At 37.0% G+C, this 17,885-nt stretch overlaps 1 pseudogene; it reads left to right on the top strand.

Moving 5' to 3' along the window:
* Window positions 1–648: 648 nt before the first annotated feature.
* On the top strand, window positions 649–1,785 carry LOC147791474 (uncharacterized; annotated as a pseudogene).
* Window positions 1,786–17,885: the final 16,100 nt, after the last annotated feature.

Here is a 17,885-nt window from a genome sequence, read left to right as displayed (position 1 = left end):
GACATTGGCATGAAGATAGAGCAAAGACGAAGTTGCTATCGGATGCCGGACAAAAATAGAATACAAAAGGAAGAAAAAGATGAAATACATGGGTTATAACTCCAAATCATTAGATTATGGCAAAATGGAGCACAAGGGGAAGAGAGGAAATTGAGAGAGTAAATAAAGAGCTTACTATTTAAAAAAAATATATATATATCTAGCTCTTTCTTATTTTTTTTATTTTATTTTTTTGTTTTTTAATTTTGTGTCCGCTTCTTTTTCTCATTTTGGTTTTAGAAAATGCTATATTCAAAAGCTATAAAAAAGGTAATTTGTTGTAGTGGACATAGATATCCCGTACCACCCTCCTGTAAAAGCAAACACAGTGGCTGATGCACTGAGTCGAAAAGTAGTACACTCGTCTGCCCTCATCACAAGGGAGCCACTTGTGCGAACTGATTTCGAACGAGCTGACATAGCGGTAGTAACCGAAGAAGTGGCAGTCCAAATAGCCCGACTGACAGTGCGTCTCACGCTCAGACAAAGAATCATAGACTCACAACGTGGGGATCCAAGCCTAAGCAAAATCCTAGACCAATTGAAAGTAGGCCCAGTGGACGGATTCTCTAAGTCAACAGATGACAGATTATTATGTCAAGGACGTTTATGTGTCCCACCCATGAGGCACACAACTCACCCTTCTCGATACATCCAGGTGGAACAAAGATGTATCAAGACTTGAAACAACACTTATGGTGACGAAGTATGAAAAAGGATATCGCGGAGTACGTGAGTAAGTGTCTGGTGTGCCAACAAGTAAAAGCCCCTAGGCAGAAAACCGCCGGGCTACTACAACCTCTAAGTATATCGGAATGGAAATAGGAAAACATTGCCATAGATTTCATAGTAGGCCTACCCAAAACATTAAAGGGTTATACGGTAATCTGGGTGGTTGTAGATCGTCTGACAAAGTCGGCTCACTTCCTACCGGGTAAGGCAACATATACAGTACACAATTGGGCCCAACTGTATGTTAAAGAAATTGTGAGGTTGCATGGAGTACCAGTGTCAATTGTGTCAGATCGGGACCCGCGTTTTACGTCAGCCTTTTGGCGCGGACTCCAAAAAGCGATGGGTACCCGCCTTGACTTTAGCACCGCCTTCCACCCACAAACGGATGGCCAAACGAAATGATTAAACCAAATCCTGAAAGACATGCTTCGGGTATGCGTTATGGATTTCACAGAGAGTTAGGACACTAAACTGCATTTAATGGAATTCTCTTACAACAGCTTCCAAGCAACCATCGGGATGGCACCCTTTGAAGCGTTGTATGGAAAACGATGTAGATCCCCATTGTGCTGGGACGAAGTAGGAGAACGAGAACTTGAAGGACCCGAGCTGGTCCGCATCACCAACGAGGCGGTACAGAAAATTAAAGTAAGAATGCGTACCAAACAGAGTAGGCAAAAGAGCTACGCTGACGTTAGGCGTAGGAATTTATAGTTCGAAGAGGGGGACCCAGTGTTCCTAAAAGTAGCTCCTATGAAAGGCATTCTAAGATTCGGACGAAAGGGGAAGCTAAGCCCCCGATTTATTGGACTGTTCGAAATTTTAGAAAGAGTAGGTTCGGTAGCTTACAAACTAGCTTTACCACCTTCGCTTTCAAGCGTACACGATGTATTTCATGTTTCCATGTTAAGGAAATATATTGCAGACCCTACGCACGTAATAGACTACAAACCTCTCGAAATCGAGGAAAATTTAAGTTATCAGGAGAAACCAATTAAAATCCTAGCCTGAGAAGTGAAAGCCTTACGTAATAGAAATATAGGTTTCGTTAAGGTATTGTGGCGTAACCACCAAATCGAGAAAGCTACGTGGGAACGAGAGGAGGAAATAAAGGAAAAATATCCCGAGTTGATCCACGAGTTCGAGACTTTCGAGGACAAAAGTTCTTTTTAGGGGTAGGTAATGTAATAGCCAAAATAATAATAATAATAATAACAATAATAATAATAATAATAATAATAATAAATAACCAAATAAAAATAATTAGAAAAAAATATATACGTCAAAATAATAATAATAATAATAATTCATAATTAAATGACTAAAAATGATTACTTAAAAATAAAAATAAATAAAATTTACCCACCTCTCCACTAACCTATCGTCCGAACGACATCCTCTTTCCTCAACCCCACCATATCAACAGTTCATTAAAAAATAAACAGAAAAAAATGTCAGATTTAGGAAAAAGAAAAAATGATGTTTCAACAAAGGATATGATGCAGATCTACCTAGAGAGATTTTAGTCTGTTATTACAGTAAAATCAGATTTCCTTTTTCCTTTACAGTTATGGTTATAAGAAATCCATTTAGTATCAAATCTTATTTCATATTTTACTAGATCCTGTAATAATCCGATCCATATTCAATTAATTAGATTTTTGTGATAGCATGGGAAGTTATGGGGAATAAGGTTAAAATCAATAAAATTTTAGTTGGCAGATCCATAAATAGTAGCCAAACAATGGATTAAAATTGGCCAACAATATGTGTTTACCCAATGAAAATAAATATAGAAGGGGAGGAATATCTTATTTACAGAATTGAAACCGAACTGAAAATCTATTTACGGAAAGAAAATAATTACAAGGAGGGAGGAGGGAAGATTTGTTGAACAGAATTTAAAAATAAAACCGTAAATATCAGAGGTCATGAAACTCCAATAAATTTTGTCTAAGAAATATCAGAATTTTAACATGTAAATTAGAGAAATAATTTTATAGAGTTTAAACTTGAAACTGATATCATGGGCTCACATAGGTTGACTTGGATTTCAAAGGACGGAATCGAACTTTCATTAAAAATTTATACGTGACAACGACTTAAGCTAACCAGGTAAGTGGCTCACCCATCATAGGTTACGCGTTAATTGCTGTTTGTTTGCACGTGCCCGTGGATTTTCACGTGTCATTAAATTGTATGCTAGTTGGTTGTGCTTAAGTACGTAATCATGTGAACGTGAATGTATGCTATGTATGCTGCTTAGTTTGATGCGATATGTTATGCATGTGACGATATGTTATTCTTGAATGATTATGGCATGATTGTATGAAATATTTGAATGTAAACAGCATGAATTGTATGACATGAAATACGGTAAACTGCATGGAAACATAACCCTGATAGGAATATGTATGATACGTAAAGAAATGAAAATGAGAATGACATGTAAGCATGAAACGTGACAGGGGGTTATGTTCATTAATGATAAATGTAGAACTAGTGGGGACCTCATGCATATTGCGTGTTCATGCATTTGGGGGGATACCCCTATCCCATCACGAGGGTACGGACGCGTACATCCAATGGTAGGACAATGATCGTTATGCTTTGCATAGCGCTGCCGTGACGGTTACTAGTTTTAACGGGTCCCGGTATAAGGGGCTCCTAGAGTATGCCCACCGGATAAGGAAAGTGGCCCAGCGGTGTGCTAACTAGCTGGTGAGCCCATACTTGCACGTATGGGCTATGTGTAGAGTATACGGTACACGTCCACTATTACCCGTTAGGACAGCACCGTAGGGAAAACGAAACGAAACGATAGGTCCCATCATTTCATTGCATGTGATTGTTGCATAATCCTGATAGGGGGTCACTTACTGAGTATTCTAGAAATACTCCAGCCTCGTGCTACTTTACTTTTGCAGATAAGGGCAAGGCATCCATGTGACAACGACGACGGCATCGTACACCTCGGGACCGTGGCACATGCATAGGGTAGTTGTTTTTCCATTTCATAGTCTAGGTTGAATTCGATTTGCATCACTAGTTTAGGTTAGTATAGGTTGAGTTGTATTTGCATAATAAACCATAGGATAGAATTAAAACATTCATTTCGGTTTTGGTTCCTTTTCCTTTATTTCAATGATGTTCGTTTCTTTTTCCCTTGTAATCATTTTCTCTTTCACGAGGTAATAAAAGGCGAGTGTAAGTCGCATTTATAAACATGACCCATATAATGTATATTCCGCATTCCAAGGTATAGTAATGACCTTAGATTAAATAGGTAAAATTATAGGGTCGTTACACTGAACTTTTGGGTTGGGTCAAAAAAATCCCTCAACCCAACCCAACCCGGACCATGTACACCCCTAGTTGAAAGTAATAGACTTAGAAATAGCATACCTATTGGAGTTCTCCTTCTCCCAAGCTAGCTGCCCTTCGATTATGACAGCAAGGCGTAACAGTTCTTGCATATCAAAGCACGCTTGCCTATCCACTTGATGAGTAAGTTGTCGGTTTAATCCACCAAGGAATCTAGCCATTGTATCCTCCTCTTCTTCATCAATTCATGCTCTATTCGTAAGGGTCTCCATTTCTTTGTAATATTCTTCAACACTTTTGGATCCCTATTGCAAAGTACAGAGTTTTTGCTTGAGTACTCGAGAATAATGCTTAGGAATGTACATTTTTCTCTCCAATGTCTTCAATTCCTCCCACGTTTCAATTGGTTCTTCATAATTTCTCCTCCACTTTGATTTCAAAAATGGCTATTTCAAGACATGCTCAATTTTGCTCTCATATTGCAAATACTTCTCTAGATAACATCTCCCATAGAAAGTTGGAATTTTAAGTTTTACTCCCCCGACTCCTATTTCTTCTCCTCTCTCATATTGGTACTCCCTCTCAATTCTTTTTGGTACTAAAATTTCTCTACCCTTCTTCTGCCTCTTCCTCTCCCTCTCCCACGACCGATATCTGTCCCTCTCCTAGAACTATGTCTCGTTAAAAGGGGGACATTGTCATCTTTTTTATTTTCAACTCCTTCATTCAAAAGTACTTCCCTTCCTTGAAGATTACCTAAAGATATGTCAATTCACTCCATCAGGTCTGTCAATGTACTAATAAGTTGATTCAAACGAGTAATGGTTCCGATCTATGCTTCTCTCTACTTAGCTTCATTGATCTCCCCTCCATTTCATCCGTCGTGGTTCGTACTTGTACAAACTGTATTAAATATGTTTAAGACCTCACACACTCAATTCACTGATTTTACACTCAGAGACACACAAAGGTAGGCTATTTGAGAAATTGACTAAATTATGATCAAGGTAGGCTAATATATGGATAAAGTAATTCAGATAGTAGCAAATTATTCAAGGAAATCAAGATAAGTTAATTATGAAATAACAGAAAATAAAACAAACAAACAAATAAGGGACACAAACTTCGACATTCTATTCTAAATCATAAAGCTTGATCATTCCTACAAAAATTTCGAAAAACATAGCACGTAACTCGGTTTTTTTAGCACGTGCTTCAAACGTCCCAGACTAGGGTTTCCGAATTAGGGTTTTGATTTTAAGCACTTTTTTACTGTTTTATACAATCCGTTTCTTCGACATTCTATTATAAATCATCATGCTTCATCATTCCCCACAAAACTTTCAAAAAACATCGACCGTTACTTGATTTTTTTAGCACGTGCTCAAACGTCCTGGATTAGGGTTTCCATTTCAAGAACTTTTTTACTGTTTTATACACTCCTTTTCTTCGACATTAAATAATAAATCATCAAGCTTGATCATTCCCAACAAAATTTTTGAAAAACATCGAACGTTACTCAGTTTTTTTAGCACGTGCTTCAAACATCCCATATAAGAATTTCCATTTTAAGAACTTTTTTACTGTTTTATACACTCCGTTACTTAAAAATTCTATTCTAAATCATCAAGCTTTATCTTTCCCCACAAATTACGAAAAACATCGAAAGTTACTCAGTCTTTTAGCAAGGGGTTAAAACGTCCCGGATTAGGGTTTCAATTTTAAGCACTTTTTAACCGTTTTATACACTTCGTTTCTTCGACATTCAATTCTAAATCATCAAGCTTGACGATTCCCAAAAATAATTTCAAAAAACATCGACCGTTACACAGTTTTTTTAGCACATGCTTCAAACGTCTAGGATTAGGGTTTCAAAATTAGGGTTTCCATTTTAAGCACTTTTCTACTGTTTTATATGCTCCGTTACTTCAAAATTATATTCTAATTCATTAAGCTTGATCACTCCCCACCAAAATTTCGAAAAACATGGATAGTTACTAAGTTTTTTTAGATCGTGCTTGAAATATCCCAGATTGGGTTTCAAAATTAGGGTATCGATTTGAAGTACTTTTTTTTACTGATTTATACACTCTGTTTCTTCGACCTTCTATTCTAAATCATCATGCCTAAGCATTCCCCATAGAAATTTTGAAAAACATCGAACGTTACCAATTTTTTTTAGCACGTGCTTCAAACATCCCAGAGTAGGGTTTCCTAAACAGGGTTTCGATTTTAAGCACTTTTTTACTGTTTTATACACTTCATTTCTTTGACATTCTATTCTAAATTATCAAACTTGATCATACCAAACAAAAATTTTCAAAAATATCGACTGCTACTCAATTTTTTTAGCACGTGCTTCAAACGTCCCGGATTAGGGTTTCCATTTTAAGCACTTTTTTACTATTTTATACACTCCGTTACTTCAAAATTGTATTCTAAATCATCAAGCTTGATCATTCCCCACAAGAATTTCGAAAACATGGACAGTTACTCGATTTTTTTAGAACGCCTTCAAACGTCCTTGATGGGGGTTTCCAAATTAGGGTTTTGATTTTAAGCACTTTTTTACTGTTTTATACCCTCTGTTTCTTCGACATTCTATTCTAAATCATCAAGCTTGATCATTTCAAAAAATTTTTTTGAAAAACATCGACCGTTACTCGGTTTTTTTAGCACGTGCTTCAAACGTCTCAGATTAGGATTTTCATTTTAAGTATTTTTTTTCCTCTTTTATACACTCCGTTACTTCAAAATTCTATTCTAAATCATTAAGCTTGATCATTACCCACAAAAATTTCAAAAAACATGGAAAGTTACTTGGTTTTTTTATAACGTGCTTCAAACGTCCCGAGTTGGGGTCTCCAAATTAGGATTTCTATTTTAAGCACTTTTTTACTGGTTTATACACTCTATTTCTTCGACATTCTATTCTAAATCATCAACCTTGATCATTCCAAACAAAAAATTTGTAAAACATCGACCGTTACTCATTTTTTAAGCACATGCTTCAAACGTCCTAGATTAGGGTTTCCATTTTAAGCACTTTTTTACGCTTTTATACACTCCGTTACTTCAAAATTCTATTCTAAATCATCAAGCTTGATCATTCCTCATAGAAATTTTGAAAAACATGGACAGTTACTCAGTTTTCTTAGAACGTGCTTCAAACGTCCTTGATTGGGGTTTCAAATTAGGGTTTCAATTTTAAGCACTTTTTTACTATTTTATACACTCTGTTTCTTTGACATTCTATTCTAAATCATCATGCATAATCATTCCCCACAAAAATTTCAAAAAACATCGAACGTTACTTAGTTTTTTTACTACGTGCTTCAAACCTCCCAGATTAAGGTTTCCAAAATAGGGTTTCGAGTTTAAGCACTTTTTTACATTTTTATACACTTCATTTCTTCAACATTCTATTCTAAATCATCACGCTTGATCATTCCAAACAGAAATTTTTAAAAACATCGACCGTTACTCGGTTCTTTTAGCACGTGCTTTAAATATCCCAGATTAGGGTTTCCATTTTCAGCACTTTTTACTCTTTTATACACTCCATTACTTCAAAATTTTATTCTAAATCATGAAGCTTTATCATTCCCCACAAAAATATCGAAAAACAAGGCCAGTTACTCGATTTTTTTAGAACGTGCTTCAAACGTCCCGGATTAGGGTTTCGAAATAAGGGTTTCAATTATAAGCACTTTTTGACTGTTTTATACACTCCGTTTCTTCGGCATTCTATTCTAAATCAACATGCCTAATCATTTCCCACAAAAATTTCAAAAAATATCGTTCGTTACTCAGTTTTTTTAGCACGTGCTTCAAACGTATCGGATTAGGGTTTCCAAAATAAGGTTCCATTTTAAGCACTTTTTTACTGTTTTATACACTCCATTTCTTCGACATTCTATTCTAAATCATCAAGCTTGATCATTCCCCACTAAAATTTCGAAAAACATGGATAGTTACTCGGTTTTTTTAGAACGTGCTTCAAACGTCCCGGATTGGGGTTTCCATTTTAAGCACTTTTTTACTCCTTTATACACTCCGTTACTTCAAAATTATATTCTAAATCATCAAGCTTGATCATTCCCCACAACAATTTCGAAATACATGGACAGTTACTCGGTTTTTTTAGAATGTGTTTCAAACGATCCGGGTTGGGGTTTCCAAATTAGGGTTACGATTTTAAGCACATTCTTACGGTTTTATACACTCCGTTTTTTCGACATTCTATTCTAATCATCATGCCCAATCATTCCCCATAAATATTTCGAAAAATATCGATCGTTACTCGGTTTTTTTAGCATGTGCTTCAAACATACCGGATAAGTGTTTCCAAAATAGGGTTTCGATTTTAAGCATTTTTTTACTGTTTTATACACTCCACTTCTTCGACATTCTATTCTAAATCATCAAGTTTGATCATTCCAAACAAAAATATTGAAAAACATCGATCGTTACTTAGGTTTTAAGCATGTGCTTTAAACGTCCCGGATTAGGGTTTCCAAAATAGGGTTTCGAGTTTAAGCACTTTTGTACTGTTTTATACACTCCATTTCTTCAACATTCTATTCTAAATCATCAAGCTTTATCATTCCCCACAAAAATTTCGAAAAACATGGACAGTTACTCGATTTTTTTAGAACGTGCTTCAAAAGTCCTCGATTGGGGTTTCCAAACTAGGGTTTCAATTTTATGCACTTTTTTTTCCTGTTTTATACACTCTGTTTCTTGGACATTCTATTCTAAATCATCATGCTTAATCATTCCCTACAAAAATAAAACATCGAACTTTACTTAGTTTTTTTAGCACATGCTTCAAATGTCCCAAATTAGGGTTTCCAAAATAGGGCTGCGAGTTTAAGCACTTTTTTACATAACATAACATGTCTTAAATTAAACATGCAACCACCTTATGCACGTGCCACAATATCTATTTCCGATGTCTTCGTCGTCCGTACATGGGCGTCTTGTCTTTACCTGAAAAATGATATGTGGCACACGGCTTGAGTATTTCGAAGAATACTCAGTAAGTGACCCACTGTAGGGGTCATGCTGATGCAAACACATGCAACATGCTCTTGGGATCGAGCTCTAGCTCATCTAGGAGTGACCTCCAATCTAGAACAAATTGGATGTGTAGTACTTCTTTACATGACCAACATGTGCGAGCGTGAATCCTCCGGGCGCTCGCCTGGACCCTCTAATCAAGCTAATCTGTAATGACGTCTGGAAGTCAGCGGAACCCCATAGTGTCATGAACTATTCAAACTTGATAGTTTGGCTAATTATCATAGGTTTAATGTATGGAGCACAATTGCGAATATGAACTATTTATTGGGTTGTTTTTCTTGAGGCTTCAACTCTACCGGAGAAAAGAGAGACTTAAAATATAAATATGTCTAAGAATAGCTCAACAATTCTCAAATTTGTGCCGATCAAGGTAGGTCTTAAACAAAGATACTCCAATTTTCCATACGTTAATAACTTCGCCTACGAAATGACTTTAATGTTGGCTTGGTTGAATGACTTGTATGATGTACGAATGACGAATTTTTCATGAGTTTTTGATGCGTTTTGTGTTATGTTATGTTTATGCAATGATACAAGATGTACTATAATATGATTATGTCATTTATGGAACTATGTTGTGATATTAATGTTGTATGATGCATGAACCTCCATATATTACACTACATAAACTACGATATCATGTACGTCGTGATATTATGCATGCTCCTTTCCCTCCATAGCTTCTGCCAACGTGAGTGTAAGCTAGTCCAACAAGTAGACATAGAGGATACGTATACGAGTTTGCTAGGTGGATCTATGTGTGCATGTGTAGAGAAATATTACACATTCAACTCTATCCAGACTGAAAAGTAAAGATCGTTGCATGTATTTGCATTTTTCAACCGCAACAGTGTGATTATTTATTGAGTATTTTTTTAAATTATCAAACGAAGTACTATTTTTTTTAGATGAAGGTAAGACAACCATGTAGGGTCACTATATAGGCTATGAGAATGAAGGTATGATAGTTGCATTTTCTATTCAAGTTATAGCCCTTAGGTTAGATATCAAAATTAGTTACTTAACATTAAAGTTTAAAATGTTAATGTTGACAAAAAAAATATCGAAGTCTCGATTTTATGGAAATGTCAATATCAATATATAATTTTGAAAAAAAAACATATATATATATAAAACAAAAATACTAATAAATTAAATTAATAAAAAAAAAAAAAGCTATTTTACAATTTTAAATATATTAAAATACTTATTATTGACTCGAGATAAAAGTGTAATTAATATGAATTTTAATGGTTAACAATTCAAAAATTATGAAAAGGTTGTAATAAATAATTATTAGAAAAAAAAATTAATTGCCCAGCTTAGTGAACCACGAATTATTCATCATCTTTTTCAAAATTAAAATTAAAGTTGGATCTATAAATAATTAAATAAATAAAGAAAGAAAAGAAAAAGAAAAATGTAGCAATTATCTCTACAATTTGCTTTTCATTGACCGTGACCGAGAGTATTGACACGGACCATTGTGTTCTTTTTTCATTAATATGTCGATCTCTAATATTGTCAACCAAATCCACTTTTTAATCATATTGTATAAAATTGACGTTATATTTAATAAAAATATCAACACATAATATTAATAATAACCCTCTTCCTCGTTTAAAATAGTAAATTCTTATACGACCGTTTAAATATTCTCATAAATTTTTCAAAAGTTCCCATGGACTATGAGATCTCACGTTGGTTGAAAAAGAGAACGAAACATTTCTTAAAATAATGTGGAAACATCTCTCACAGACACATTTTAAAACCGTGAGACTAACGGCGATACGTAACGGGCCAAAGTAGATAATCCCTGTTAACGGTGAGCTTAGGCTTTTACAAATGGCATCAGAGCCAGACACCGAGCGGTTTGCCAACAAAGACGCTGGCCTCCAAGGGGGTGGATTGTGAGATCCCACGTCAGTTGGAGAGGAGAACGAAGCATTCTTTATAGGAATGTGAAAACCTCTCCCTAACAAACATGTTTTAAAATCGTAAGGCTGACGACGATACATAACGATTCAAAACGGATAATATCTATTAGCGGCGTACTTGGGCTGTTACACTGCATCCATATTTTCATTAAATTGAGGTCTCTACATTTTTCATCAACATTGTCATTTAAAACTTGAGTGTTAATATTACTCTCTTTAATTTTTCGTCATGAAAATTTTGAAGTTAAGGGTTTATTATGATTTCATGCAAGTAACACACGTGAAACAAGATTTGAGGTTTCAAACATATGCATCGTCAAATTTGTAATAAGACACGAGAACAGATGAACAACGTTGTTCATTTGAAAAAAAACTACGTACCATTATGTTACATTGCATTGTAATGAAACTATAAAAAGATGGTGAAATTCTGAGAAGATTTCCAAACCCATCATAACACGACGTACGACCAAACTGATTATTTAAACACGACATTGAAATGGAAAATTGAAGAAGAAACCAGAAAGGGAAATGAACGGATTTGGTTTCAAGCAGGGCATTGGAAGCCAGACGGAACCTTCTTTCCACAGTAGTTTAAAAGCAATCTTGAGACCCAAGGCTTTGGCCTTCACCGCAATGCAAAGGTACACAGTAGCTTCCAGGTCAACAAGGCCTTGGATTAGGGTGCAGCATGGGGATTTTTGTGGTGAGCCGATCACTACGTGCACTAGATCGTCCAGCAAGTCGGCACTGAAGCCGAGCTTGAGGGTGTCCTTGGGGCGCTTGGGGAGTGATGGTTACTGCTTTGACGGGGTGGACTTGTGGGGCTTGGGTGGCGGCGGAGGGCAAGGGACATAGGTGGAGCTGACCATAGTGAGGAAGAGGATGTTGAGGAGGAGGAGGGCAATGGATGAAGAGAGCTTGGAAGCCTTTGGTGGAGAGATATTGAAGGGTTTGTAGGTCTGTGCCATGGTTTGTGAAGAATTATGAGAAGGGTTAAGGTTTTTATAAATGGCTTATGAGAATTTGTTGTATTTTAAAACAAAAATTCCTCATAAATTTCTGGATATGAAACACACAACTTTTTCATTTACTTTATTAAGTTCTGAGGAATTGATTTGAGAGATGGGTTTTAATTAGTTTGTCTTTTTTTTTTTAATATTATAAAAATGTCAAATGGCCTCCAAAATAGACCAAGTGATGTTTGATAATAAGATATCAAATACATTTTAACATAAATTATTGTGGTTTGTCTTGTTGGAAAATAATATTTGATAGAACCCTTCCAGACAAGTGGACAATAGATGATAATCAAGAGATTATTTTTAGCACAAATAATTTTTACAAATATAATATGGTTTTTTTTAAATATAACTATGAGATTCCATGTCTGTTTGAAGGAGTAACGAAACATTTTTTTTATAAGGGTGTGGAAACCTCTCCTTAGTAAATTGTAAAATTGGCGGCGATATGTAATGAGTCAAAGCGGATAAATATATGTTAACAATGAGTTTTGGTATATATTAATGTTAGTATGACATAACAATAGAACCTCTAAAACATGACAAGACTAAGATTGTTATTACATGCATGCTTTGAAAATCTTTCAAAGTTTACTTAAGATGAAAATGGTTATAAGATAAGAGATCTCTAAAAAAAAAAAAAAAACTTTTATTTGGGATCCCAAAAATGAATTTTAAAACATAAATTGGACGGTTAAACTTCGATATAGGCTATAAAGTGTTGTTTGAGAATAAGCAGTGATTGATCAGAGATGTAGTGGCAAAGACTTGTTCAATGTCAAAATGAAAGGAAAAAGCTTTTCTCTAAATCTGATGGAGAAAGAGCAGATGACCTTTATATCCAGAGCTAGTGCCAGTGAGATTTGTCACAAAAGACTTGGGCACTTTCATCATCGAGGTTTGCTTTAGATGCAGTCAAAGAAGCTGGTAGAAAGACAAGCTGACATTAATGATTACATTCCTCTTTGCCGTGCTTGTAATTTTGGGAGCAACATAGGCAATCCTTTCCTAAACATTCATGGAGAGCCTCGAAAAAACTGCAGCTGGTTCATACTGATCTTTGTGGTTGTCAACGAACACCATCATTAAATGGTAATCTTTATTATATTCTTTTTATTGATGATCTAACGAGAACTTGTTAGATCTTCTTGAGAATGAAAGTGCATGCTTGATTCAGACTATAAGATCAGATAATGGCAAGGAGTACACTTCAGAAACTTTTAACAGGCTTTGTTAAGAGCCTGGAATTGAACATCAATTGACAGCACTATACACTCCTCAACAGAATGACGTCAGTGAAAGGAGGAATAGATTCATAATGGAGATGATATTTCATCTATTGAAGAGTTTAGATGACCATAAAGTATCTTGTGCAACGTTCATGTTGTAGGATGATGCACAAATATGTTTCTAAGTCCTAATGGTGGTGTAATCACACGACATTATGAGAAGAGTATTACTTGAGCATGGCCACATGTATAAAACAATAGGAATTCACCAAGAATTCATGAGGCGAATGAGCTTAGCCTAGCCTCGAAATTGGTCTACATTAAGACAAAGAAGGCAGAGAGATTCATCATAGACTTGGATCAAGGTGTTTGCCTCGACCTAGGCTTACTCAGTAAAGCTTTCCATCAGGATTTTCTCAACTTGACCAAGGTGGCCTCAACTCAAGTGACTTATTTCTAGCTGCGATGGCTTAGGCCTCGACCTTGACTCTAAGATCATCCCTTTGTCATGGCTTTCTAATACTGCATGGGTAACAAATTTTGATTTGTTAACTTATTTGATTCGGTTTGGCGTTTCTCGTATTTTATTTTTTATTCACTCATTCTCATTAAGGTTTAGCTTCTCCTTTAGTCTCAAGTTAATGTTTTATGTAACGATCCTAAATTTTTACATACTCAGAGTCGCTATGAAGTCTCATGCTTATCTCTTAAATGCGGAATATAACTCTTAGATACTCATCATAAATAATGGAAAATTTAAAACACATTCAAAACACTTCAAACTACTAGAACACATTGTCGGTCTTACGTGTTTCAAAATATAATGTTGGAATTTAAAGTTAAAACAAAACAATTACAAATGGAATAATCTAAATAATGAAATAGAAGCGTCCTATACTCCTATGACTAAGAATTTAAACATGCAACTACCTTATGCAGGTGCCACAGTATCTATTTCTGATGTCTTCTTCGTCCGTACATGGGCGTCTTGTCTTTACCTGAAAAATGATATGTGGCACACGGCTTGAGTATTTCGAAGAATACTCAGTAAGTGACCCACTGTAGGGGTCATGCTGATGCAAACACATGCAACATGCTCTTGGGATCGAGCTCTAGCTCATCTAGGAGTAACCTCCAATCTCGAACAAATTAGATGTATAGTACTTCTTTACACATGACCCACACGTGCGAGCGTGAATCCTCCAGGCACTAGCCTGGACCCTCTAATCAAGCTAATTTGTAACGACGTCTGGAAGTCAGCGGAACCCCATAGTGTCATGAACTATTCAAACTTGATAGTTTGGCTATTTATCATAGGTTTAATGTATGGAGCACAATTGCGAGTATGAACTATTTATTAGGTCACAATAGGGGCAAACAAGTCATTTTGCCCTTATTACTTGAGGGGTCACTTTTGGCTGAGGCATAATTTGGAAAAGAGAAAAAAGAGGGGAGAGAAAGAAGAAAGAAGAGGGAAGAAGATTAGGGTTTTGAGGAAGGAGGAGGAGATCGGATCTGAACGGACGCTGGAGATTCGAGTCCCCAATCTAATTTGTTAATAGTCCGAGGCAAGGTGCTCTCATGAATCGCACCTTCCTATTTCGTCAAAACGTCAAAGAACTTCAGGTTAGTCGATGAGTGTCTAGATCGAGAAATCATTAAGATTTTCGTGTGTTAGTGACATTTTGTGTTGATCCTTGGACTCTTACCCTCAACAACGCTATCTGGTTAAGTTCTGGAGTGAAGGCGGCCAAGATTGGCATTCGAATCAGAGTTTCAAGAAAACGTGATTTTTGGTAAGAATTCGTATTTTTTTCTCCGCATTCGAACTCAAATAATAAGATCTGTGATTATCAGAAAAATTTAAGAAAATTGTTTCGAAGGAGTAGAATATGAGATCTACAAGGTTTGTGAAGAAAATTTGTCGAATCGGATTACGGATTGGAAGATAAAAAAACTCGGAAGAAAATAGATCGAAACGTGAAGAGACTTGGAAAATGAAAAAAAAAACGCAGGAGAGAGGGTGGAGGCCGGCACGCGTCGGTCGGCGTGCGGAGGAGAGCGGCAGAATTGGTGATCGACACGTGTCGATCATCGGCTGGTGAGGTGCGACCTCACCCGGCAGGACAAGCGTAAGGCGCGCAGATCCGGCCGGCACGACCCGCGCCGCACGCGAAGCGCCTCTGACCTGCGCCTGTGCGGGGAGCAGCGCGTGGGGCACACGCGCGTAGTGGCCCTCTACGGCGCGTGTTCTGCGCGTGGGGGCGCGTGAGGCACCAATTTTCTTCCGGTTCGGGCTCTGTTTGCTTATTTTCCGATCCGATTTTGATGATGACCCTATTATTATGTGAATTATGACCAGTGAAGGAAATTCTAGATTTGTTGGAATCCATTCCATCAAGAAAACTCGAACTCGGGAAGGCACGCGTCAACCAAGTAAGTAGCCATTTAGATTCCCACGAGCAGTACTTGTAGGAACCGCTTGAAACAAGCATGCTTGCTACCACCTATGAAATTAGCTAGCCGGACTTAGCATAATAGTATAGAAACTGCGAATATGAGATGAATATGGAAAGCTAGATACGAAATGTGTATTAAATCTGTTTTGATTGAGACTCTGATAATGTATGTATGCATGAGGAGGTTGGAAAACTTGTGAAATCTGCGCTCCGGGTAAAGATGGACATTATATTCCCGTTGAGCATGTTTGTTAATATTGCATGAACTGCTGCGTGTTAACTCTTATGCATGATGATTGCTAGTGTATCTTTCTTGATAAATAGGAAGAAATTATGAGCTTAGATTAGAGTGCTTGTGACTAAGTAGGCTAGATGAGACCCTTGATTGGGGGACCTCTAGAATACTGTGCAATTAGACCCGCGAAATGATTACCGACTGATCCAGAGCCCAGAATTCTAAACCCAATAGGTTTGTGAGACCAGGCACGAGAATCCTAGAGATACACAAATCCATGTCTAAGCCACCAGGTTCCACCCTAGAAAGAATAATAGGTCACCACGGTAACTATAGGTAGCCCGCTAGAGTTGAGCGGTGTAGGTAGTGTCATCAGAACCTCCACTTCCCTCTCTCCTCCGATATCGTACCATCGAGACAGAGCTCCGGTACGATGATCGTTGAGCTTAGCAGATCCGGATAGGGAAGTGTGACAGGTGCCCAGACCTAGTGGTGATAGCTAAGGGGTCTTCTGAACAGGACTCCTGGGCCGTAGAAACCCGTCCCTGAGCGGGGGATGTGGAGCCACATAGGATGACTTAGTAGCTGACCGGCACACAGGGGGTCGCACCCCGTTTAGTGGATGTATGGTCCCGTGTGAGGGTCGTCAGTTAACCTCCATGGATGATGTTCAGAGAGAGTCACGTTTTTAGATCCAGCCATACAATCCCCTCAGATTTACTTATGAGGTCGCACCTCACCTCAGGACACTGATCATTTCAGTGCTTAAGATGGGCAAGCCTCCTAAGATACAGAAAGAGAGTTGCAGCTTAGATCACTCTCCTTAGAAACCCGAGAAAGACCGTGGTTACCCACCAAGATAAGGATGCGAAAAGAGCCTACAAGTAGGCTGCTTACTGAGTATTTTTTTACTCATTCCTTTCTACTCTTTTTTTTTTCTTTTTTTCAGGTGAGTGATTCCATGGATCGAGGCGGGAATGCATGCTGAATCTTAATGCCACAGAGGAGTGTCCCTGGGCGTCTAGGAGTCTGTGCATAAGTTTGTTAGATTTGTCATGCATTGCTTGTAAACCGTTACCATACTTTTCTTACTTGAACACCTTGTTTTGGATTTTAAACCTTTTACGTAATCGCTATAGTTTTTTTTTTTTGAAATCTCATCTTCTCTATTTGTTTTTACACGATTTCATTTCATAGTCTGTTGGTCCAGCCCTTGATTTCGAGATTCAAATTTTGGGTTGTGACGGTTTTGTTAGGATCGATACCAGTTGTTAGGATCGCACAACAACGCACACGCTCGATCTAGATGAACACAAAGAGAAGGATAGAGAGAAGTTACAAGGAGAATCTGGCTAAAAGGATTTTGTATTGATGACTTCAGGGATGTACAACAAGAGAGAGTACAGAGAATAGAAAGTACATTTCAAAGCTTTACTAGATATGGTTCAGTCTACTAAATATAGCTTTACCAGATTTAACCATCTACTATATATAGCTATGTACCATATATAGTTTTACCGGATATAGCTTCACCATATATGGCTTTACCAAATATAGCTTTACCGGATATAGTCATTGACCAAGCTATAAATACAGGGAGCAGACTCCATAACTCAACAGGTTTGGTATCATAGCATGATTTTAGGTCCTGTAGACATTTAGGTTGTAGAATCTAGTATCACTGTGGCTTAAGTTTCGACACGCTCCGCCGCGACCTGGTAAGTTCTCTGATAATTGAGAAGTAGGAAGACTTGAGTTATATGTTATGGGATCTAAAACGAGGATTAAAATATTAAGAATGTGTTTCATTTGAATTAGGC

The sequence above is a fragment of the Cucurbita pepo genome, chromosome 8, assembly GCF_057944985.1.
Source record: "Cucurbita pepo subsp. pepo isolate OVF chromosome 8, ASM5794498v1, whole genome shotgun sequence".
Taxonomy (NCBI): domain Eukaryota; kingdom Viridiplantae; phylum Streptophyta; class Magnoliopsida; order Cucurbitales; family Cucurbitaceae; genus Cucurbita; species Cucurbita pepo.
This window is presented reverse-complemented; position numbering and strand designations above follow the sequence as displayed.